This window comes from Castor canadensis, chromosome 15, assembly GCF_047511655.1.
Source record: "Castor canadensis chromosome 15, mCasCan1.hap1v2, whole genome shotgun sequence".
Classification (NCBI taxonomy): domain Eukaryota; kingdom Metazoa; phylum Chordata; class Mammalia; order Rodentia; family Castoridae; genus Castor; species Castor canadensis.
The window spans coordinates 566,021-592,089 of NC_133400.1; the positions used below are offsets into that span (position 1 = coordinate 566,021).

General features: G+C 41.9%; 1 protein-coding gene and 1 pseudogene across 5 annotated transcripts in view; one reads left to right on the top strand and one right to left on the bottom strand.

Annotated features, from left to right (window-relative positions):
* The window catches only part of Ankrd11 (ankyrin repeat domain containing 11), a 181,286-nt gene that overhangs the window by 98,186 nt on the left and 57,031 nt on the right, over positions 1-26,069 (top strand). The gene's annotated exons all lie outside the window — the stretch shown is intronic.
* On the bottom strand, positions 22,743-24,905 carry LOC109692752 (targeting protein for Xklp2 pseudogene; annotated as a pseudogene).

Below are 26,069 nucleotides of genomic sequence, written 5' to 3' on the forward strand. Positions count from 1 at the left end.
TTCCTCCCTCCCTCCCTCCCTCCTTCTCTTTTCTTTTTCTTCCTTTCTTTCCTTCAAAACAGTGTCTCACTTTGTAACCCAGTCTGGCCTTGAGTTCTCAATCTTCCTACCTCAGCCTCCAGAGGACTGGGACTAGTTTGATGTCTTTTAAACTAGACGTGTTTGCTGTTTTCTGTGGAGTTTGTCGGTGTGGTCTAGCTTCAATGTCATGATTTGAAATTACTACCAAGAATTGGAAATAAACATTGACCTAATCTGTATTCATCCATGTTCATAAAATCATGACACATATATACATTATATGTTCATGTTGATTGTGTGGTTATTGAACTCATGTGTTAACTCTTGTCGTTTCCTACTCCTTACCTGCACAGAAATGTCAAAGTGCTTTTATGAGTTGTAGAGTTTGTGTTTTGACCTTAGTGGTTCTCAGTGCCCCTAAGGATGCTACATAGACTGTACAGCCTAGGAGCTTAGGAGAGAAGTTAATTCATCACCTGCAGAGGTTGTCTTAGGCACCAAGTCTTAATTCATTCACGAATCCAATTCAGACGGCTGTCTAGAATATAGGGTGTAGTGGATTCTTTCTGTCTCACCTCATTGATGGCAGAAGGGCTAAGCAAGGAGCACCAGGAGGTGTTGAGGTGAATGTTTTAGTAAATTGGACATGTAGTCCAATTTTAGTGAACTGGACATTTCTTTTGCAGCTAGAATAAAAGTAGTCAGATATGATACAGAAATAAAGCAAGTATGATCATGTAGAATTTTTATTTACAAAACAGATGGTAGGCTGTAGCTTGCTGACCCCTACCCTCTAAGAATATTTTTTAGCTAATGACAATTACTAGGATCAGTAAACAGAAAATCTGGTTGATTTCTGTTTAAAATACTGTAAGTTTCATATTATTGTTTTTAAAAAGAATTTTTGTGCATAAATTATTTAAATTTTTTTTCTCTGCAACACCCTCTCTCCTTGCCATTCACTTACACTTAAATATTTCCCCTGCTCCAACTTTAGAGAAGTGTGAGTAAAACACAATCTTCCACCCACTTCACTTTGTTCTCAAGCACAGAGAAGTCAAGAGCCTTGACAGTAACGCAGGAAGAAAGGAAGTGTGCCACCGTGGCATGCCTTGGATGGCAGCCTAGACTGGTGACTCAGCATTCAACAGCCTCTCTTTTTTGGGGTACTTGCTAGGCATTAAGTGCTTCTTAAGCATTATCTTCAGTATTTCAGGTCCTCAGAATTCACATATATTTCATAGAATGAGACACAGGAGTCCAGTGGTGCTCCTAAGCACCATAGGCGTTTAGAGGAGGGTTCTGTTAGAAAGGAACCAAGGATATGGGGAGAGGAGGTGAGGAGAGGGTGGAGGGCCCTCTTCTTGCTTTCAACAAGACCTGACTTAAGTGTGGGTCAGAAGGATGGGTAGAGGATGCAGGACAACTTGCCAGGCAAGAGAATAGAGCCATGGAAGGTAAAGTGCAAGGATATCCTAGTTGGGAAGTGGTGTGTTATGAGGGCAAATCTTGACGCTGTGTCTATTGGCTGTGTCTTGGATCTGAGTGGAGACTAGTGGGTTTGAGTCCCAGCTCAGCACTCCCTGAGCCTTTATGCCATGGGATGAAGAGAAGGAGTCACCGATGAAAGAAAAGTGATGCTTTTCTGCTCTGGGATGGCCACAGATGCATATGTAGAAGAGTTGCAGCTGACTGGTCCTGGGTCACAGTCCACTAATTCTAACTCGTGGCCCTGTCTTCTGTGCACCATTTGCCTAGACTCAGACCCACTCTCTCTCTCAGATGTTAGTTTCTGAGACAGATGTAATTAACAACAGCCCTAATCATAAGTGACTATGTCGGTTACTAAGGCCAGTCTTGTAACTGTGAATGTGGGAAGTGTCTAGCAGTAGAGTGGTCCTGAGTAGGTATGAGAGCCACATAAAGTGCATGTGTTTGTAATGAGACTGTGTTCACATGATATTGCTGTGGTCTTGGGTACCTTACACTTTGAGTCACATAAGGCTTTGATTTTATGAAGTAGAGCAGTTCATGGGAACATAAATGTGAGATACCAGTCCAGTCAGCTGCTCTTGTTTTCTCTCTGGAATAGTTGATTACTGGCAATGTTGAGACTGTAGTTATCATCCTACCAGCCACCTGCTCTGCAGAACTTCACTTTTTTGAGTCAGAGTCTTGCTGTGTAGCTCAGGCTAGCCTAAAATCACTAAAAAGCCTAAGCTGCTTAGAGTGTGCCATACTCCTGTCTCAGCATCCCGAGTGCAGTCATTTCAGGTGCATAGTACCACACCAGGCTAGAGCTTCACTTCTGCTGTGGCTTGGGTAGTCCCTGGACTCTGGAGCTGCAAGGTGTACTGCAGTATCTCTACTGGAATTGAACAGCACAGCTGGAGGGCGATTGTATGGCTTACTGTTCAGATTCTCTCCCTTGTTAAAACCACAGGGTTTGGAAATGATCTTCCTGTGAGGACAGCAGCATATAACCATGAGGGCTTGACCAGGGCAGGCTCTAGTGTTGATGTGTGGCAGATCTTGTTTTTTACCCATAGCCATATCACTTGTTTTGTAAGTTTAGGGCTTTTTTTTTTTTTTTTTTGGAGGGGGGGCGTCATTCAATTCAACCATTAACTTGCTTCATGTTACTCAGTTCTTTTGGTTGAATGGGATGATCTTTGAAGGCCTCTTTGTTATTTCTCTTATTCTCATAGGGTCTCTCCCTAGAAGTGCTTTATGTGATTTCTAGAAATCTGAAGCAGAAGAATAATAATTAGGATGACTTGAGAATGTTCTTCTAGTATTGAAAATACTTACTGCACTTTCTCTGCACCCCTCTCTCCCGTGTGTGTGTGTGTGTGTGTGTGTGTGTGTGTGTGTGTGTGTGTGTGTAAGAGAGAGAGAGAGAACAAGCACGTACATTCGAGTGTGCTCAGTTAGTTTGCATTCTGTGAATAGCCTTCTGTGAAGTGGACTGGGTCATTCAGGAAAACTTCCAAGGGTTGATGAATGTTACAGCCCACCGTGGGGGGAGAGGGACAACAATGAGCTCCTTTGAAATGACTCAGCGAGCCTGAGACAAGGCGATCACTAATTTAACATAGAAAATTTAAGTATTTGTGGAGCTTTCCCCTTTGGAAACATTTTCAGACATCCGAGAAATCTGAGAGAACAGTGTACCCTGCATACCAAGTTTTAACCACCATTTTGCCATTAAAAACATGCTTATGGGTGGTTGTATTTTTGTTTGTGATACAGGGATCAAAACCAGAGCTTTACACTACTATTGAACTGCATCCCTAGCCCTTTGTGTTTCTTTTTTTGTTTGTTTGTTTGTTTGTTTGTTGTTTTTAATTTTTCTTGGGGGGTGTTTTTATTTGTTTATATTTTTGGCCGCCCTGGGTTTTGAACTCAGGGCTTTACACTTGCTGGGCAGATGTTCTACTGCTTGAGCCAGGCCTCCATCCTGACTTTTGTTTTTTGAGACAAGGTCTCCCTACATAGCTCCTGGTAGTCATGAACTCAAGATCTCTCTGCCTCTACCTCCAGAGTGCAGGTATATACCACCACACCCAGTGTCTATTTGAAATTTCTTTTTTTCCCATCCCTTCTCTTCCCCCTTCCTTTCCATCCCCTTCCCTTCCTCTCCCCCCACCTCCCTTTCTGTGGTACTGGGGTTTGAACTCAGGGCTTCATACTTAAGGCTCTACCACTTGAACCATACTCCAGCCTATGCTGTAGTTATTTTGGAGATAGGCTCTCACTTTTTTGCCAAGGCCAGTCTGGACCACGGTTCTATTTTACCCCTTTCACTATAGTAGAATGACAGGCATGTGTCACCCAGCCTTTTCAGTAGTGTCTTACAAACTTTTTCACCTGGCTGGCTTGGAGCTGTGATCCTCTTGATCTCAGCCTTCATCATAGCTGGGATGACAGGTTCATGCCACTGTGCCTAGCCACTAATGAAGATGGGATCTTATAAACTTTTGTGCCCTGGCTGGCCTTGAACTTCCAAACTGAGCCCCCCACTTAACTAGGATTATGCAATGGTGAGCCAACCTTGCTGGACTCTAAAAATTTGTTTTCTTTCTCATAAAACTTTGAGTATTTTGGAGTGAATCTCAGATATCTTGTCATTTTACCACTGAATATTTCAGTATTATCTTGAATAGACCTTTAAAAATCTTCACCTTTGTTTTCTTTGTAGTTTCTTGCTTAAGTGGCTGGCAGTGCTGGACTCATATCTCACAGAACCATTGCCGTACCCCAGGTCTGACCCCTGAGGCGTGCTGACTGTCTGAACTTGTAGAGGGACACTGGGAATTTGTAGAGGAAAGGTGTCCTGGAGACCCAGGTTCCTCTGGCTGACTGCATTGCTATGGTGGATGTTGCTGGACTCCTTCACCTTATCAGGAGCCCTTTTGTCTCTGTGATAAAATACAGACTGTAAGAAATAATATATGTGGCTTTTTTTCCTTAGTGCTTTGAGTATTAAAGTATATTTCATTATATGTTTTATTATTTTTCTCCTGAGGTTGCAAACTTCAGTGGTAATTTTTTATAGAATGGAGTTTCACAGATCTCTTATTTGTTAGTGTGAGAGACAGGTCCTGCTATCAGAGGTCTCTTTCCTTTCCCTTTTCCCTTTTCTCTTTACTTTTTCCTTTCCTTTCCATTTTATGTGGTGCTGATGATGGAACCAAGGACCTTGCACATGCTAGGAAAGTGCTGTGCCACTGAACCACACACAACCCTCCTCTCTTGTCTTCTTGGTTGGTACTAGAAGTTGGTTTCTGAGTAGACCTCACTTCTGCCTTCACAGTGTTGAAACATTACTGAGCTGGTTTCATCTTTAGAACTTCCCTAGACTTGCTTATGGTATCTAGGCAAGTCTGTTGAATATCTGTTGAATCAAAGCTGTGGGGCGCTCGTCCCTTGTCCCCTTAGCACACCTCTGGGTGACTATTCTTGCTTTTGTGGAGGACCTACTTCTGCTCCAGAGTATGGCAGACATAGCTAGCCTGGTCACGTGATGTGGTCTTGGCAGGGACCTGGTGGGTGCAGGAGGAGGCATTCGGGTGCAAGTTCTTGATCCTGCACTCTTCCTCCTGTGTTATGAAGTGACCTGGAAGTATGCCCAGTCTTGAGGTGCTGGGAATGCCACCCTTCCTGGGTCCCAGTGCATTCTTTGGAAGGATCTGAGTTAGCTGGGTCATTTATACAGCCTGTTCTTGGGTCATTCTTGAGTCTTTGTCTTCTTGTGCACACCTGCATTGCTCTGCACCAGAGATTAACTGTTCTGGTGTCCTCAGAACAGGAAGGGACTTGGTTGAAACCAAGCAAGACCATGCCAAGCTGTAACACTGGTGCTGGCAATGTTAATCTGTTTCTTAGGAATTGTTCAACTTGGGGTCACATTTGATCTACTTCTTACTGCTGAAGGGAAAGAATTTTCCCTTTGTGAAAGAATTTTGGGTGGTCATGAGAGTCCTTTGGCTTCTCACTGGTACTTTTTTTGGAGGGGGACCGGCCAGTATGTGTATTACAATGCATCTAGGACACTTACTTGTCCTGTGTCTTCCTTGATGGTTCTTACTAAGGGAAAGTGTAATTTGAAGGCTGTTATTTGTCGTGAGAGAGGGAGGGTAAACATGGCAGAGTGGAGTGGCCATCTCACAGGCCCCCTGTGGGCTCCTTTCTTGGGTGTGTTTAGCGCTGTGGGGTAAAAGGAGGGAGGTGTAACCCTTTGAAAAGCTTTCTCCTCTGCATTGCTCAGCAGCCAGCCTGTGGGACATGCAAAGCTGCTGTTGAGTGTGGGTCTCTGTGGAGTACCATGGAAGCCTCCCTTGACCTGAGCATCTGCTTGGTTAAATTTCACTTGCTTTTATACCCTGTAGTGGAAGGGCATTGGGCCAGGTGGGTGTGGGCCGGGGGGGCCCCTGGGCAGCCTGGCTTATTTGTGAAACAAGCACAATAATACTTAACTAAAGAAAGGGAGACTCTGAGGGTCACTGCTGTGACTATTTTTTCCAGTATTGCTGCTCAGAGCATGGGTATTGTGCTAAATGTTTTGGTCCTCTGTGCTTAAATGGAGGCATTTGCCTCACGTCTCTTGGGCATCAATCACATTGCAGGACCTTTTTACCATTTTTGCCTATGAGATGGGGGCAGAGAGGTTTCAGAGGACTCTGGCCCACTGTCACTGGGTTAGCTTTGCATTGAAAGAAGTTTACATCGTGGTCTCTGGGGGCCTGGGTTCTTCTATGCCATGTAGTGCCATGCTTGGAGGGTATGGACCTTAAGCTCTCCCAGTCTCAGAACCTCAGCAGGGTAGAATGACTGAGCTCAGCCTAGCTCATTTGTTGTTTGTTTTCTTGAAGTAATCATTAGTCACTTGCAAATGTAAGACATAACAGTAGAGCAATTTCTTGTATGCTTTCCCTAGTTCCTATTTTGTAAAATGAAACAATTTGACACTCAGGGTATTTGTATTGGTAACAATCCTCTGATCTTTATTTAGATGGGCCTGGTTTTTCTTGTACTCCTGTGAGTGTGTGTCTCTTTTTAGTTCTGTGCATTTTTTAAAAATTGCATTTATGGGTTCCTGTATTCAGTACCACAGTCAAGACACTAACCCAGCTTCACCACTACAAGGATTCTGGCTGCTGTTTGTAGCTACATGTAACTTCCTTTCCCAGCTCCTAGCAGCCACTAACCTGCTTTCCATCTGTATGGATTTGTCTAGTCTGTGTCTCTGAAGTAAATGAAACAGTATGTGGTGTTCTCTGTTTGGCTTCTTTCACTAAGCACAACATTTTCAAGGTTCATCCATGTTCCTTTATATAACCAAATTGTATTCTGTTGTGTGGTGTACCATATTTTGTTTGTCTTCTTATGAGTTGATGGAGATCTTTGAGTTTTCTCTTTTTGGCTAATGTGACAAGGCGCTGTGAGTGTTTGCACTCCAGGATATATGTGGGTGTTAACCTTTTGTCTCTGTGCATTGCTTGTGCATTGCTCCACTGCTTCATACTTTGACTCAGACCTCTTGGAGATGAGAAAAATCTGAGGTTCCTTTTTAGGAGAACCTCCTGAGGTTGGGATACTGTTTGGTGTTTGGGTTGTCAGGACAGAGCTCGATAGTGACAGTGTCCACTTGGAAGAAAAGTGCATATCCCATGGAATGTCCTTCCTGTCCTTACTGCACAGATACTGCTTATTGTAGAAAGCAGGAGGACCTTCTGCTACTGTCCCCACCTGCTTGTTTTGTATGTTCCTTTAAAGTAAGATATTGAGAGCAAGAGAAAATGCTGTACAAAATACTTGGAAAATATGTTTAGTTGGACAAAGTATATTGGAATCTGTTTTGATTTAAGACTTAATGTTCAAACCACTGAACAGTATAATAAGCATTGTGAATAAAACTAGAACCAGATAAATGTAGCCTCTTAAATAAATGGTGTAGTTTGTTCTAAGTACAGCATCCTATACAGCAAATACTTATGCTTGGAGCTTTCAGTTGGATCTTGAAGAAGTACAGCAATAGCAAATAAGTAATGTGAAGAATAACATGAACAAAGTAAATTCATTTTCTTTTATATTTAATCAGATAAAAGGTGGGCATTTAAAAGGGATTTCTTGTTCAGAATTTCTGTTTTAATATATTTCTTTGTATTTTAATTTAGAACAGGATGTGAGGAGTAGTGTGTGAGTGTCTGGAGCACATTCTCACGATGACCATTCCCAGGCATTTGTGGTCCACATTGTAGGCTGTGCTCAATCCATAGCACTTGCAATGACCCGCCTCCTGTGACTTGTGGACAGGCTGTGGTTTTGGGGCAACAGCAGCTTGCATGTAGTCACTGATGTAATAAGGATGGCGATGTCTGTGGGCTTGACCCACCAGTATGAGGAAACTACAGCTGTTGCCAGTTTGAGTAACCTTTGGGAGCTTTCTTGGTGGAGAAAGGTTTTGTGTCGTGGAAGATATTTGGAGGCCTCCAAAGAAGGTAGACTTTTACCAAGCTGAAGAGGGGCCTGAGTTCAGAAAGGGATTGGAAGGAATAGGCTATGGTGTGGCCACTGATTACCAGGGATCATTTGGAAACTGTGCTCATCAAATTGCTGACTGGTTTTCCTTGAGGAAGCATCAGGGGAGTTTGCTGGTTCTGGGCACAGCCACCTTGCTCTATAGAGGGCTCCAGGCACTGTCTGCATTGGTCCAGGCACCAGCAGGAGCCTGGAGCTGCTCCATGGGGAAATACTCTACTCCTTCAAGACTGTCTAGCTCATATACATTCACGCTTGTGCTGAGTTTCAGTGTGAGACACCTAGGATATGTTAACATGAGGGCTCATGTGGATTTCATTGGCCCTTCACACTGAAGTGCCTGCTCCTTCTCATTTGAGGGTGCTAGGAGGAGGTGGTGAGGAGTTGAGGTGGGGGCATCTAGTGAGTCTCTGGTGGTGCCTTGGTATTTGTTACAGAGGGCTGCAGCCAAGGGCCAGTACATCACAGCCTGCAGTCAAATCCAACCCCTGGTTTCTATCTGTACAACCAGATTGCTGAGGGTGGCTTCCCCCCACCCTTTTTTTTTTTTTTTGCAGTACTGAGGTTTGAACTCAGGACCTTGTGCTTACTAGGCAGGCACTGTACCACTTCAGTCACACCTTCATTCCTTCTTTCGTTAGTTTTTTTTTTTTATTCATATGTGCATACAAGGCTTGGGTCATTTCTCCCCCCTGCCCCCACCCCCTCCCTTACTACCCACCCCCTCGATACCTGGCAGAAACTATTTTGTCCTTATCTCTAATTTTGTTGAAGAGAGAGTATAAGCAATAATAGGAAGGAACAAGGGTTTTTGCTAGTTGAGATAAGGATAGCTATACAGGGAGTTGACTCACATTAATTTCCTGTGCATGTGTGTTACCTTCTAGGTTAATTCTTTTTGATCTAACCTTTTCTCTTATTCCTGGTCCCCTTCTCCTGTTGGCTTCAGTTGCTTTTAAGGTATCTGCTTTAGTTTCTCTCCGTTGAGGGCAACAAATGCTAGCTAATTTTTAGGTGTCTTACCTATCCTCACACCTCCCTTGTGTGCTCTCGCTTTTATCATGTGCTCAAAGTCCAATCCCCTTGTTGTGTTTGCCCTTGATCTAATGTCCGCATATGAGGGAGAACCTACGATTTTTGGTCTTTTGGGCCAGGCTAACCTCACTCAGAATGATGTTCTCCAATTCCATCCATTTACCAGCGAATGATAACATTCCGTTCTTCTTCATGGCTGCATAAAATTCCATTGTGTATAAATACCACATTTTCTTAATCCATTCGTCAGCAGTGGGGCATCTTGGCTGTTTCCATAACTTGGCTATTGTGAATAGTGCTGCAATAAACATGGGTGTGCAGGTGCCTCTGGAGTATCGTTAGTTATTTTTGAAATGGAGTCTCACATTTATGTCCCTGCCAGCAATGGACCATGATCTTCCTATTTAGTCCTCCCACATAGCTGGGATGACAGACAGGTACACCACACGCAGCTTTTTATTTATTGAGTGAGATAGGGTCTTGAGAACTTTTGCCTGGGCTCTCCTCAAACTGTGGTCTTCCTGTTCTCCACCACCCAAGTTAACAGGTGAGAGCCACTGTGCCCAGCTACTTCCACTGTTCACAGCAGTAGCAAAGATGAGGGATCATATGTGTCTTAAAGAGCTCAGTATTTGTCTGGCTCTCTCCAGAAAAGACTTGCTAATCCCTGTCTTGAATGACCCTGGAGGCAGATTCTGCTGAAGCTACATTCAAGGGAGTTTCTCTATTAAACAAGATTGTGGATTGTATCTCATGAATCATCAAGCCCCTAGTGCTACATGGGTGTGTATCTCAGCACCCATGTAGCAACACAGGTGATAACATGAGTTAGGAAGGAAAGGGTTGCTATAGCCTTTAATAAATATCTGCTGTTGCAGGCAAGGTAAACCAAATTTACATAGAAGACAGTTCCCATGAGCACTCACATAAGCCTGTGCTCTGTTTACATGGACACTCTTGGCAATACTTGTGGTTAGCCATTAAAGTTGACTGTTGCCCACAAGGGGCCCATGTTTCTGAGAGCCCAGGCCCAGCCCAGACACAGACTGGGCTTAGGTGGAGACCCTTTGATTTTGCTGAGGTTTGCATATCTTATCTGTGAGACTGAGAGGTTTCATGTGTAATGCTAGTGTGCTGTGATTTAAGTGGGTGTTTTACTAGGTGGGTCCTTTTTGGGGACATTGATAGAAGGGGTTTTTTTTTTTTTTTTTGGTGAATCTAAATCTTTTCCTCTCCATACACACAGGGAGTAGCTTAATGTTGGTCACAGATATTCTAGGCTCCATACTATTCAGCTCATCCTGGGAGTAGTTGCCCCTAGAACTCTGTCATTTCTGATCTCAGGACTACGGTCAGTGAGAGGTCAAGTTGTTGAAGGCATGTGCGTTGGCTAATGCTAATGCAGATAACAAAAGTAGATCTGTGATCCTTTAATTTTTCAGATATTTAAGATATACAATTCTTCATTATTTCATCATGTGTTCTTAAATACTGTTCATCCACGGATTAAAACATGACGCCGACTTGGTATCTGACACTTTTTTAGGGTTTTGTAGCTTTTACTGAAGAGTAAAGCAAATACTATCTTTCTGCATCACTTAGAATGTAGTTTAGACTAGAAGGCTGACTTTGAGACTCGAATGTGGAGCTGGTAGTTGGAATCCATCCATCTGTAGGCTCAGTTTAGAGAGATGGAGGTAAACAGTGCCTTCACAGTGGACTTTCCTGCTATTGATAAAAGTTCTGTCTGACAGCTACAGCTCACAGTGTTGGATCAGCCTGAACAATCAATACTATAGAACCAAAATAAGTAGGCAGGAACCATGAGGCCACAGCTAGACCATCTGTGCTCTGTAGCATGAGAAGCATGTGCCCTTCCCTCCATGCAGGCTGGTTCTGGAAGTTGGCCTGTGATTCACTGGGAGTCTCTGCCTTTAAGGGCTTTGCATGTAGCAGGGTGCTGGAAGCTCATGCCTGTAATTACCTGGGAGTTTGAGATTGGGAGGATCGCGGTTTGAGGCCAGCTCAAGTAAAAAGTTGGTGAGACTCCCCACAAATCTCCAAATTAATCAGATCAAAATGGACTGAAGGTGTGGCTTAAGTGGTAGAGTAGCTGTTTTGCAAGTACAAAGCCCTAAGTCCAAACCCCAGTCCAACACAAAAAAGAGAAAACAAACAAAAATCACCCAAAATGTGAATGTGGTTGGATTGCATAGAAAATGGTAGCTCTGGAAATCTTACCTGGTCTTTGCCAGAAATGAAAAAAGAAGCTTGAGCAATCTGCATCTAGCAATTGTGGTGTTCATTTTCACAATGGGATGTTAAGGAAGATGGCATGCCCTGGACCTAACTGAGAGACTGTCTTCAGAAGCAGTCTCGGGAATGTAAAATTTTAAGCAGAGCAAATCTTTGCACAGTCAGTGTTACTTTTGCTGGTTTAGACTGGAGAAATTTTTTATGACTTATATTATTGATAACCCAATCTTTTTCTCCACTGTGAGCTCACTGATAGTCAGGTAGACACTGCTTTATTGAATGAAAGGAAAGGGGCTGGGAGGAATGGTTCAAGTGGTTAGAGTGCCTGCCTAGCAAATGCCAGACCCTGAGTTCAAACTCTGGTACAGCAAAAAAAAAAAAAAAAAAAAAAAAGCCATCGACAGTTGTTGATGTTTGGTTTTGCCTGTGAAATCAGTCAGTTCCAAGCTGGGGTGGAAATTCTTTAGCACTAGAGAAGGGGTCTCATTTGCTTCTGAAGACATACTAATACTTTTTTGAGACAGGGCCAGGCTGGTCATGGTTTTTTGGTGGGCCTGGAGTTTGAACTCAATGCTTTGTGCTTGCAAAGCAGGAGCTCTTCCACTTGTGCCACACCTCCAGTACTCCAGGCTGGTCTTTTTTTTTTTTTTTTTTTTTTTTTTAAATTCATATGTGCATACATTGTTGGGATCATTTCTCCCACCTACCCCTGCTACCAGGCAGAATCTGTTCTGCCCTTATCTCTAATTTTGTTGAGGACCCAGGCTGGTCTTGAACTCCTGGGATGAAGTGATTCTTCTTCCTCAGCCTCTGAAGTAGCTGGGATTACAGATATGCACCATGAAACTTGGCTTAACATCTGTGTTTTTATTGAGCTTTTTACTAACAAAAGTTAATATACATATTGCTTGAGAATCTTAGGCAGTACTAGAGTTTGAACCTGGGGCTCATGCTTGCTAGGCAGACACTGTACCACTTGAGCCATAACTCCAGCCCCCCCCCCCACCCCTTTTTGATTTTGAATAAACTAAAAAAAAATATATATATATATATATGGATATATATATATATGGCCTGACCACAATTCTCTTATTTATGTCTCCTGTATAGCTGGGATCGTGGTTGCCCACCACCATGCCCAGATTATTGGTTGAGATGGGATCTTAACTTAACCATGGTTTTTCCATTCTCCATCTCCCAGATAACTGGAATTACAGTAGCTACAGTAAGCCACTAACCGCAACTTTAAATGGAACACATGGAGGAGCTGAATGGCACGAAGGAAGTGGTGTCCAGTACCTCACATGGTCTTCTAGTTCTGGACCCAGTGCCTCATTTGCCTAGGCGGAGGGCCAGGGCTGACAGTTTCTGAGTCCTTATTGAAGTTTGTTTCAGGCAGCACCTGGGTCAGTGTAGTTGAAAGCCAGTGATTTTTAAAGGGAAGTGTTTCATGTCAGACTGCATTGTTCTCTGTTGTTTAAGGCCCCATTTGGCTTTAGAGAGTAACCTTCTGAGGTGCCCAGGATGAGTAAGCACCCTGCTTGCAACACAGAAGGAGCACTATCCATTGTTGTATGCTCACACCTCTCTAGGGCCTGCACTGAAACATGTGTTTCCTGTCACTGGGTCACAGGAAGGGACTTGGCTGGCTTGGACATCTGGCTTCTCTGATCTTGGCCTTCTGTTTAAAGGCTCCAAGCTTTGAGCATTGACCCAGTGATGAAGGCCATGATATATGCTGACCTGACCTATGGATCATCTGTCCAGTATGCTACTTCTAGGGAAATGTGCTTTATGCTCTTTAAAGGAAGGCATAGGTTATTGAGATATAGTTGACATTCCATTTAAAGTTGGTGTTATGTGTTCGCAGGTGCATACAGTCACCACCACTGCCCATACTCATTCATTCATTCAGCTAGGGTCTTGCTATGTAGCTCAGACTAGTCTTGAACTCTGAATTCTGCCTCAGCCTCCTGAGTGCTTGGGATTATATACGTGAGAAACTACCACCAGTCATCAGTTTTAGAGCTTTTACCAGAAAGAAACCTGAACCTTTAGCCATCACTCCCCTTTAGAAGCTGTCTATAGATTTACTACCTGTGGACATCAGTGGAACCACTCTGGCATGTGAGGTACAAGGTATGTGTGGGGAATGCCTACAGCAGCATGTATGTAATGACCAAATACAGAAAGAACCTCATATCCACAGCTTATATGTTAAAGATTTTATACTCACTGCTTCATTTAAAAGGGTTTTTTTTTTTTTTTTGGTCTTTTCTTTTTTGGTGCTGGGATCAAACCCAGGGCCTCACGCGTGCTAGGCAAGCGCTGTACCACCGAGCTACATCCCAGCCCCATTTAAAAGGCTTTGATGGGTCCTATTTAAGTGAAACTGCATATGTATACTTCAGAGATGAGAACCAGTCATGGGTGTGTAGTACCAGTCACACCCTTTGCAGGCATGGGAGCCAGCTTTGGAGCATTCCAGGGGTCCCCTGCTGGCACCATGGATAGCCTCTGTCTGCTCCTGTGGAATCTGGCTTGCCCTCCATAGGTCCTGGGCACCATATATCTGTGAATTATTTTCCAGGCTTGATTTTTGGGGTTGTGTAGTATACAACATGGTAGCCATTTCCCTTTATCATAAAACTCCAAGCCACTTTTCCCACCAGCTGCCACCATTTCCTAGGAGGTGGCTGTGCCTCTGCATTCCCTGAGTGTTTTATGGAGGTGTGATGCAATGCTGCAGAGTTCAAGAGCCTCAGCAGTACAGTGGCTGAGTTCTAACAAGTCACAACAGAGAACATTTCCATCACCCTAAGATGCAGTCAACACATCCTCCCATCCCCAGTTCACTGTAGGTTTTGGTTTTAGAACTTAGTAGCGATGGAATCATACAGTGAGTCCTTTGTGTCCATCTTCTTTTGCATACACATCTTTTGAGATTTGTGGAAGTGGTGTGGTCCGTGTCAGTGGTTCTTTACCTTTGCTGAGCAGCTTCTGCTGGATAAAAACATCCTGTGTTTATCCAGACAGTTAACAGGCCTGTACATTGTTCCAGCTTTTAGTTATTATGAGGAAAACTGTTATAAATAGTTGTGTACAAAACATTACATAGATTTTATTTTCTCTTTGATGATTCCTAGGACTGGAATTCTGGGTCATGTGGCATATGAATGTTTAACTTTTTAAGAACCTGCCAAAACTTTTTTTTCAAAAGGGCTAAAACAACTCTGCTTTCTCAGTAACAGTGCAGGGGAATTGCAGTTGCTCTGGATCTTTGCCATCTTGTAGTATACACAATCTTTTCATTTTTATCCTTTCTAGCGGAGTCTAGAGGATCTCATTGGGGTTTTAACTTCCATCTCCTTAACAACCACTGATGATTGTCTTCTATGTGCCCTTTGGGGGTTAGGAAGGGGCCATCGGCGTCTGCCTTTCCTTTAGTACTTATCAAGTATCCATTTAAAAAAATTGGTCCACGTATGGCGACTCAAGCCTGTAATCTTAGTTACTCAGGAGGTGGAAATTAGGAGGATGGGTTCAAGGCTAGCCTGGGCAAAAAGTTCATGAGACCCCCATCTGAACCAGTGGCTGGGTGTGGTGGTATATGTGTCATCAAATTATTTGGGGAAGCACAAATAGGAGGATTGCAGTCCTTGCAAGCCTGGGCATAAAGCAAGACCTTATCTCAAAAATAACCACCCCAAAAGGACTGGTAGAACTTTTGCCTGTCAAGTGCAAGGCCACAAGTTCAAACCCCAATACTGCTCCCCTCATCCGCCAAAAATATGGATTATGGTGCTGAGGTTTGAGAGTTCTTTATGCATTCCAGACACAAGTCCATTCTAGATGTTGTTGTTTGAATGTTTTCCCCAGTGGAGAAAACATTTTCTTGGTCGCCTCTTTTGAAGAACAAAAGTGTTTTAGTTTGATGAAGTCCAGCCTAACAGGTGGTCTCCCTTCCCCTCCCCGCTTTAAATTTTTTGTGCTTTTTTTTTTTTTTTTTTTTTTTGTGGGTGTGGGTCTTAAACTTAGGGCTTTGTGCTTACAAAGCAGGTGTATTACCACCTGAGCCACGCCTCCAGTTTTTGTGTTTTCTTTAATAAATATTGTCCAAGCTAATACCACAAACATGTTTTCTTCTAGAAGTTACATAGTTTAGTTTCATTTTTTAGGTAAATTTATTTTAGCAGTAAGTAAATTGCCTCACTCACAGTCTGAACAGAGTTCTTCAGTTAAATATGTTACTGAGTGTCTCTTTATTAGATTGATGGCGTTTCCTTCATTTCTTAGTTCACTGAAAAGTTTTTATGTGAACGGTCGTAGAATTTTGTCCAACTAGTAGGTATTAGGTACTTACACTTATAATAAGTTAAAGTAATTATTTAGTTTTATTTTTCAGCAGTTTTTGCATGTAGTATGAGATAAGGTTAGAGATTTTATTATTTGTTGTATAAGCATATCCAGTTATTATAGTACAATTTGCTGAAAAGATTGTTATTTTCCATTTACTTGCTTTACTTTTTTTTTTTTTTTTTAAGTCAGTTGACTGTATGTGTGTGGGTCTGTTTCTGGGCTCTCTTTTTAGTTCCATTAATGAATTAAGTCTTTTGCCAGTTTCTGCAATTTTATATTAAGTCTTGAAATCAGATACCTGTTTCTGTGCACCTTGTTTTGTTTTTTTTTTCCTTTCTGTGTTGCTATGCTATGCTGAGTGTTTTATTTTGTTTTGATTTTTCATTTCCACATACATTTAAGAATCAGCTTGTCAGTGTCTACAAAAGTATCATCTGTGATTTTCTATTGAGATGTTGAATCTAGAGATAGTTCGGAGAATATTAACAGCTCAACAACAAATTTCTTCCTAACTAGACAGGCCTTGCACACACCTATCTCTAGATACAATTTTTTGTTTTTTGGGTTGGTTGGTTTTTGCTGTTTTAATCACTTGTCTTTTAAATTTAGTTTCCTGCCATTTGTTGCTAGTGCATAGAAATAGAACTGATGTTTTAGAATAATGACCTTGCAGCTTTGCAATACCCACTTTTTCTGGTAGTTTTTTTTGTATAGATTACATGAGATTTTCTACATAGATGTGTGTGTTGTTGGTGAATAAAGAGCTTTACTTTGTCTTTTCCTCCTCACATACTTTTTGTTTCTTTGTCTTGTCATATTGCACTTTATAGCACTTCAGGCACAGTGTTTTAGTGTCTGGATACTGTTGTCTCATTCACAATCTGAACTGAAGAGTATTCAGTCCTTAGTTAAGTAGGGTACCTAGATTCTCTTTACTATGTTGAAGAAGTTTTCTTCTTCTCTTATTTTGCTGAAATTTTTAATTAAAAAAATTTAATGTGAATGGAAGTAGAATTTTGTCCTATGCTCACCCCTTCATATTTTCAAAATGGCAATTATAAAAAAGCAGTGGGGATGCAGGAATCAATGAAACCAGTAGGGGGTTATTTGAAAAACTGAGTAAAACTGTTTGATGTTTTGGTCAAACTGATTAGAAACAAAAGAAGATACAGATTTCAGTATCAGAAGAGAGAAGTGAGATCAGTGTGAGGATAATAAGGGAATTATATTGACAACTCAGAGATAAAATGGACAATTTCTTTAAGAAACACAAAGACCTCAGGTTACTGAAGAAGAAATAGGTAACTTGAGTAGCCCTGTATGCATTAAATTGGAGTTTTAAAATCCTTCCTATACAGAGAGCTGCAGTTTAGATGACCCATGGGAGGTATCTATCTTGTGTTTAAGAATGCATATGGCTGTCTGTACAGCAAAGGAGGGGTATGTTCCCCACCACCATTATACAGGGTTACCTTGACACTAAAATCCAGTAAATGCTACATCAGTGTAGATGTTAAGGCTACTACAGTACAGCAGACAAAGCTAGAAAGATAAGATTATACATCATAAGCATATGAGGATTATCTAAGAAATACAAATTGGGTTTTGCATTAAAAAAGTCAATGTAATACACCATATTGACATAAGAAAAAGAAACATCATCTAAAAAGATGCAAAATTAAAAAATGGTGCTTGACAAAACTTCATATCCATTTGCACGAAAAGTAATGTCTGCAAACAGGAAAGAACTTCCATGAGCCTGGATGTAAAAAGCATTAGTGAGAACTTATTTGAAAACAAACTGGGGATGGTGGTACATGCCTATAATCTCTGGCTGGCCCCAGTCTAAAAATGTGAGACCCAATCTGAAAAATTAACTAATACAGCAAAAAGGGCTAGGGTATGGCTCAAGTGGTACAGCACTCACTCTTTTCTGTGTGTATACATAACACATACATGTAAATGTACATGTCAGATGGTCAGTTTTATGTGACAAGTTACTCAGTTGCTAATCTAGGGGGTACTGTGATGGTAATATATAGATGTGGTTACAGTTTGTGATCAACTGATTTGAGTCATCCTAGATGATGTTTGTAGGCCTAGTCTAGTCTTCAGAAAGGCCACTCCTGCCCCACTGTACCCTTCCCCCACAACCTTGTGAACCAGTTCTTTAAAATACCTCTTAGTATGTATGTCTTACTTCTTTCATGTGAACCCTGACTGATAATGATATATAACAAAGATTTATTAGTTTTTTAGAATGTTTCATGCAGTGAACATTACTTCTCCTTTTCACTATACCTCTGTGTCTGCTGAAGCCCAAACCAAGGACCCCAGTGCAGCTCAAGAATAGGGACCTAACTGTTTGCAGAAAGCGCTGCCTATCTGGTTTTCTCTCTTTTAGGTTGTTATTTGTTTGTTTTATCGGTTATTTAAATTTAAAACTCAGCTTTGGCTTTATTTAACCTCTGTTAACATTTGCCTTTTCTTTACTTTGTATTTTTACTTTCATCATGTTTTCTTTCTATTCCTTTGTGCATTTTTCCCCTCATTTTAAAAGATTTCTTTATTGAAGGGCTGAGGGCATGTCCCAACTGGTAGAGTACAAACCCCAGTACCAGGACTAGGCAGTGTGGCTCACACCTGTAATCCTAGCTACTTTGGAGGCCGAGATCAGGGGCCAGTCTGGCCAAACAGTTCACAAGACTCCATCTCAGTCAATAAAGAACTTGGGCTATATGGGAACCATAAACAGGAGAATCACACTCCAGGTTGATGGGGCATAAACGTGAGACCCTATCTCAAAAATAACCAAATTATTAGCTGGGCACTGGTGCCTCATGTCTATAATCCTAGCTACTCAGGAGGATCGTGTTCAAAACCAACCCCAGTGAAATAGTTTGTGAGATGCCTATCTTGAAAAAACCCTTCACAAAAAAGGGCCAGTGGAGTAGCTCAGGGTGTAGGCCCTGTGTTCAAGCACCAGTACTGCAATTAAAAAAAAAAAATCGAAAAGGGCTGGGAGCATGGCTCAAGTGGTACAATACAAAAGCAAGGCCCTGAGTTCAAACCCCTGTAAACCACCCCCCCACCCCCAAAAAAATAATAAGGAGCTTCTATATTGAGATGCCCCCTAAAAAATAAATATATTTCTTTCCAAGAACTACTCTACCTAGACTTTCTAGTTTGCCAGGTAGCATCTTTGTCTTTGCAAATTTTGGATATTTAAAACCCCATTTTAATTTCCTTTCTGGCCCAGAACTTATAAGTGCCTTTCTCACTCCCAGATTTACTGTTGGTCCTGTTTGCTAGTTGCCCCTCCTCACCTCTTGATTGCACCTGCTTTAAGAAGCTGGTTCTTTTGAGTTCTTCAGACTTAGTCTGTAGTTCTCTGTGTGGTCAGGTGTTCATGATACCTGTTCGCTATGTCTTAAACACAGTAATGGGTGCTGTGTGATTGCTGGCCATATTACCTTATGTCTCACTGGCCTTGTTCGATTATTCTGTTATCTCCATTTCTCAGTAGGTAATTTTTGGTGGTTCTTCCTTTACTGAATGTATTTTAACATGGGTTCCCATGATTGTGGCTATATTCTCTGTTTTTGCTCATTGGGGTTCTAATGAGAGCATAAAGGGCATAAATACCTGAAACTGTCTTATCTCTCATGAGAGGTACCTTGTGCCTGTAGGGACTCCCTGTACCTCTTGCAGTGCCCCGAAGCACATGTAGTATCAAAACAGCAACTCTGCTTCATGTTTCCTTGGTATTTACCTGGGATATCTTTTTTGTCCACTTCTCATATCCCTCAGATGCCTTTAGATTTTCACTTGCTCAATTTGAACTAGCTGGTTACTTTTTCCATTCTTGCCTGAGAAACTTGATCTTTAAACTGAATTTCTTAGTCAATTTATCTTTTATCTTTGTGCTGACTATAACAAACTATCTGAGACTAGGTAATTTATTAAGAACAGAAATTTATTTCTCACAGTTCTAGAGGCTACTCTGTCCAAGTCCAGGCCCTGCCTGGTGGGGCCCAGTTGCTCTGTTTCCAGCTGTGTTCCTGGGATGGTCTTCTGACCTAAAGGCTTTACCTCCCAGCACTTGATTGGGGATCCAGTTTTTAATATAGTTTTCTGGGGCACATTCAAATCATTGGCACTTTCTGTCTTTTATAAATGTTTGTATTTAGTTCTGTTGTGCTGTTTATTCTTTATCTTTTCTCTCTGTCTCTCCTTTTTCACTTGATTTTTCATTTGGAAATTGTACACTTCGTTTCTTTGGCTGCCTTAGGAATTTGCTTTGCGACTGCATGATGGGCACTCTCAAATTTTCATTGCTATTGAGACCTAGATGCAATTTTAAGCATGGAATTGAGGAGAAATGATGTGACAACTCTCCAGGCTTACCGTGAGGACCTCCTTTTCTCCCACCCTATCTGTTCTTGCTGCAGTTAGGTCCTGTGTTGATATTTCCTTTGACTTTCAGTTCTGCCGACGTTTGTTTTTCACTGGTATTTTCCATAAGGAGCCTTATAGTAAAATCAAAGAAAATATAGATTGGTGTTCTCTCAAAGATGAAAATAAAAACTTCCAAGTTTTCCCCTCACCACTGGCTGATGAGGGTTGCTGCTCTAACACTTTTCCTGCCATCCTGTTGGAGCCTCTCTGATCTTCTCTTTATCTTTCTTAGTCTTCATCCCCCAGGCAGTTAGATACAGTGTGAGTGACCCTGCCTGTCACTGAAACTTATTCTCATAATGTTGAGGCAGCCTTTAGACAAGGAAAGAGCAGGACTCCTCCATTCATGGGTCATCTTGGCAGATGGAATGTTTTTATCCTCAGGGGGTCAATCTTGTGTCAGTCATTTCAGACAGAAAGACATCTACAGGCAGCATGCTGACAGCAGCAGTTTGTGATGGCCCTGGAGAGACAAGGTCTCTGGTCGGTGGTCCTGCCTGGATGTGAGGGGTATCTTTGGATTATTTCAGCTCCAGGCTTCTCATCTGTAGGAAGAGAAGATAATGAGGAAATAATGCCATCTGTTCTGTTGAGGCTAGTTAGAAGCTCTGAATACAATAACATATGAGAATAAAGCACTGTGCAAATGTGATTTGAAATGCATCGTTAAAGCCCAGTCATTGACCTAAGGGGGTTGGGAAGCTGTCATTAATTATGGTTGCCAGCATGTACTTCTTGTTTTTCGTAGAGCACAAACCCACAATCCTCCCAATGGCTTGGAGCGTGGTGATTTTTCCCAATTTACGGATGAAGAGACCGAGACAGATTAATTTGCTTGCTTACCATTTCAGTCTGTCAATGGTAGAGCGTCTCTGAGGGGCCGTTGGCGCTTAAGTTTATGTCCATAGACACTCTTAGGTCACATGCTGTAGACTTGTAGACTCTCTGCACCTGGAACAGTTCCATAGTTTGTTGTTCCCAAGGTACCTTCATTTCCTCTCCTGTGTTAGCTTACCATACTCAGCTGGAGGAAGGAAGGGAGTCTTGGACTCTGTGGCCATTGAAGCATAGACCAACTCAGACAGACTCACAGAGGATGATGGAGGTATTTCACTGCCTGTTGATTTCTTTCTCAAAGTCTGAAGTACTTCCTAGAACAACATCAACTGTGGATCCTTCAGAATGCACTCTGGTCTTTGTGGAGGGAACTCAGGGTTTATGAATGTTCCTCCTCCAGCAGAGACTGGCCAGTGAGTGCAGATGCACTGCTGTGTTGCTCTTGTTTTCTGACTGAAGTGAAACTCTGAACCAGACTAATTCTGTAGCAAATTGTAGCCTGAAGCGAGATACTGGATTTTGTAGGTACCTTCCTCCCCTCCAATCTATCATAATCTCTCTGTGTGTCTCAAGCTCTCACATATCTACCCCCTGCACATTCTACTTTAGAAATAAGTTACTCATAAAAGCATGAATCCGAGCTTCATTTTGTAAGAATTTCCGGAAATGGAATTTATACTGCTGAATCTTTAAAGCAAAATGTGGAGCTTACAAAAAAATGTTGATTTTTCTGTCTTTTGGCAACATAGATGTTATTTGAACAGAATGCACCTAGACTTGAGAAGAGGCATGAGTGTATGATTTCTTTTAGTCCCACATCCTTAATTCAGAATTGTAGAGCAATTCTTCTGGGGCTTTTGGTAGGAACTGCTTTCCTTCTCCTCTTTCCTTTCTGTCACCCCGTCTCAGTTTGGGTTGAAACACTGCGGAAAGACACTCTTAAGTAAACAAAGGTTTGATTATTCTATAATAACTTTTCTGATGTTTTAACATGAAATTATGTGTTTCCTTGGGGTGTCCTGTGTTTAATAATTATGAGGACTGTATCTGTAGGGCCCAAGTAGTTTGGTATGTGAGGGGATTCAAACTGCATTTGTGTACATGCCATTGCTCTGTGCTGTACAGTGGGTCTAGGGATCAGGTAGACTGGAGAGAGGAGAGAGTAGGTAGTCCTTACTTAGGAACTTTTTGAATATATTTTTGAAGTGTGATATATCTTAGGAATCTCAGCTTATACTTAGGGATCTCCTTCTCCCTCTCTTTCTCTCCCTTTCCCTCTTCCTTTTTTCCCCTCCCTCCCTTACCCCTCTATCCCTCCCAGGATTTTGCTTTGCTGGTTTTTTTTGTTTGTTTGTTTGTTTTTTGGTTTTTGGTGGGATTGGATTTTGAGCTCGGCTTCATGCTTGCAAAACAGGCAGGCGCTCTACCACTTGAGCTACACTACCAGTCTGCCTATATTTATTTTCTAAATAAAAGGCATTTATTTTAAAAAAAAAAGGAGGGGGGAGGCGATAAAAGGAAATAGAAATTGCACTGTGCTGACATGGAGACTTGAAATTCTAGTCAGAGTTAAGACCAATATTAAAGGGTCAATTGATGTTAAAGGAAATAACTACAAGAAGTCTGATTGGGGCATATATAAGTTGAGTCTCATTATTAGCTTCAAAAAATCTATGAGAGCAGTTTTCAGCAAAATTGATGTCACTTGTGAGATATTTTCTGCCAGGCATGGGTTAAAAGGCCTGAAGATACACTCCATGCCTGGTGTGGTGTGAAGAGCAGCTTCCATGGCCAAGTGGTAGCTGCAGTTTATAGCTGGGCTTAGCAGTGGAATCAGTGGAGAACTTTAGAGACAGAAGAGCCACAGTCACTTCCATAGCCTGGTGCTTGTATATTGGATTTGCCTTGTACACCAGTTTTTTATGTAGCCTGGCTAGCTCCCCCTGCATCTATTCTCCCTGTTGCCTAGCCTCCTCCAACTGCTCCATTTTCCAGGCCCTGCGGTACCTTCTCTTTCTTCTCAGTGGCCAGCTGAAAAGGCTCCTGAGCAGCAACTGATTTTTTTTTTCTCTTTCTTGGGAACAAAGGATTCCTAGGAGATGACAACATTTGGGCAAGCCTTGAAGCATGTTGATTCTTTCTGCTGTTTCAGTTATTCCCTCCAGCTAGTGCTTCCTCATCTCTTCCTTCTGAGCACCTCTTTGATCAGTCTCCAAGAAGAAGGGCTCAGTTGATAACATCCTTTACCTTTCTCTCTGGCAAGTTAATGATGTCAAAATGAGGCAAGGGAAATGCCTTAAATTTGGCTACTCCCTCCCCTTTCTCTAGTTCTGTAACTGGCATTTTTTGTCCCATGAACCAAAGGAAAACAAGCATATTTCCACAGGTCTTGGTTCTGGGAGTTGAGGCTCAAAAGAACCCCCATAAAGTGGCCCAAGTGGAGCTCTTATTACTACCAGTTCATCTTCTTCCTCATCTTTAGTGGACATTGGTTGCAAAGGCTGGTGACTTGGGGACGATGATTGGAAGTACCTTCTTTTCAGGAAAACTTTACAGTGTCTTCCGATTTTAGTTTGGCAGGACGTAGAATGAAATTTAAAGTCCTCATCCTTCGATTTCTTCTTTGACTCTTGTTCCTGATTGCTTTCTCAATTCCAAACCAAAGCCAACAGGCTGAGTAGGTGGTTTCACAGGTCATTCCTTGGGCAAAATGAGCTCATCTCAACAGTGCTGGGACCAGGTTTCCATGTTTTGAATTTGTATCTCTGCAGTTTCTTGAGTTCCTCAGTCTCCTGTTCCACTGCACTTGTGCAGGACACAGGCCTTGCACACTGTTTAGTTGTAGTATGTGGGTCTGTGGAGATCATGGTCATAGAAGATTGGGATAGTAACAGGCTAATAATTTCCTTCTTGCTCTCCAAATGATACCAGTTAGGGGGTCATCTGTGGAAGGGTTTGACCTGCTGTGCAAGGAGCACATATGGAGAAGCTGCTTCATCAAAGGTTCACCTCTTTCTTCTGGACAATTTGAAAGGCTTAGCCCTTAGTCCGTAGGTGGAGGATGCTTTCACAGCCCAGAGTTTACTTCCATGCACTCCTGGTCGTTAGGATGTCATTTAAGTCGCTCGTCTGTGTAGAAGTCAATGGGCTTGTTTATCTGGCTCACTGATTTCTTCACAGGTTGCCCTGCCCCTTCAAGAACAAGTTTCTTAAATTCTCCATTCTTTTTCCACATTTCCACCACCTCCTCCTACATTTTCATTCTCTTCTCAAACTCTTGTTCCTCAATATTTTTTAGACTCGTCTACCTTACAGTTAGCACCCATGGTACAGAATATCTGCCATTGGCTTTCTCTGGGAAAGATTTATTCTTTTTGGTAGTATCTTGAGCAGTGCCGTCTTTCTCTTCCTTTGGCTTCTTTTTGTTGTGAGAAACTTTGATTTCTTGGACATTGGAGTTTCACTGTTGATGACAATGGTGGCATATCTCTTCCTTTCATTTGAACATAGCATTTTTCTTTCTGCTCCAGATATTTCTGAAGAGAGAGTCTAAAATCTGCTCTGAGGCTGGCCTGGAATACTTGTTATGGTTCCCTCAGTTTCTTGAGAAGAGCAAGCATTTGATGAAATGAAATGATCTATTAGATTTTCTGATTCTTTGTAATAAGTATTGTCAGTTGGACTCAAGTTCACTAACTTGAAGTTTTGCTTTTCTTTAGGAAGTTTTGCCCTAAAAAAACTCCTATCCCATTCTTCCCAGGAAACATAATTCTCCAAATGAGTCTTCTTGTCAGACTACAAACCTACATTTTCAGTGTCTTCCACAACATCCAAAGATGTAAAATTGACCAAGTCTGTGGGACATCAAAGGAACAAAAAGTTCTAACTTGTGACATTGTCTCACTGTTAGTACAAAAGAATAGGTGTTTTCCCAATATTTGCATTATTTTCTCAACAGATCACCTGTGTTTTAATCAGTCTGTCCAGTCCACTTGACTACAGCCTTGACACAAAGTTACAATATACTCTTTCACATCTCTTCTGAAATCTTTTTGTTGTTGTTGTTGTTTACCATATTGGGGTTTGAACTCAGTGCTTGGCACCTGCTAGTCAGGTGCTCTTCCACTCGAGCCATGCCCACAAGCTCTTTTGCTTTAGGTTATTTTTCAGATAGTATGCTTTTTGCCTCAGCCCCAGATTGTGATCCTCCTACCTGTGCCTCTTGTGTAGCTGGGATTACAGCTGTGAATCACCACTCCCAGTTTTTTGGGGGTCTTGCTAACTTTTTCCTGGGCTGGCCTCAAACCATAGTCTTCTGAATTCCTGCCTCCCGAGTAACTGGGATTACAGATATGAACCACCACGTTTGAATTGGTAGATACTTCTTATTAAGAACTTCATCTTAGCCAAGTGTTGGTGGCTCACGTCTGTAATTGTAGCTACTCAGGAGGCAGAGATCAGGAGGATTGCTGTTCGAAGCCAGCCTGGGCAAATAGGTTGTGAGACCCTATTTTTGAAAAACCCTTCACAAAAATAGGGCTTGTGGAGTGGCTTAAGGTGAAGGCCCTGAGTTCAAGCCCCAGTACCACAAAAAAAAAAAAAGAGAAAAGTACCTCACCTTGCCTTCTGTTCACCTAGTTTTCTATATGAAGCTTCAGAAACATGGTAGAATGGAAATAAGGCAAAAACATATTCTTAATCCCATCATATATTGGAAGAAGAGAAAGATAACAATAGATATTTATGATCTTACGATGTTGGGAGTTGCTGTGAGCTGATAAGAGTCTTGCCAACAGCTGTTTTGTTTGTTCATATTGAACCATCTCTTTTTTATACCTGGGCAAGTACATTTTGGTACTGCTGGTCTATCCTAGATGCTTTCTTCCCAGATCTCAATTTGCAGAGGATTCCATGTTTTCCTACTGCTCCTCCCCAAGGAAAAGATGTTTTCCTTCAAAGACAGAAGCAGGTTGTGAACTCCAACCCCTGAACTGTTGTTCTGCTTTACCAGAAACCTTTGATTTTCAGCTGAAAATCTTTGCCTAAGAAGTTGACTGCCA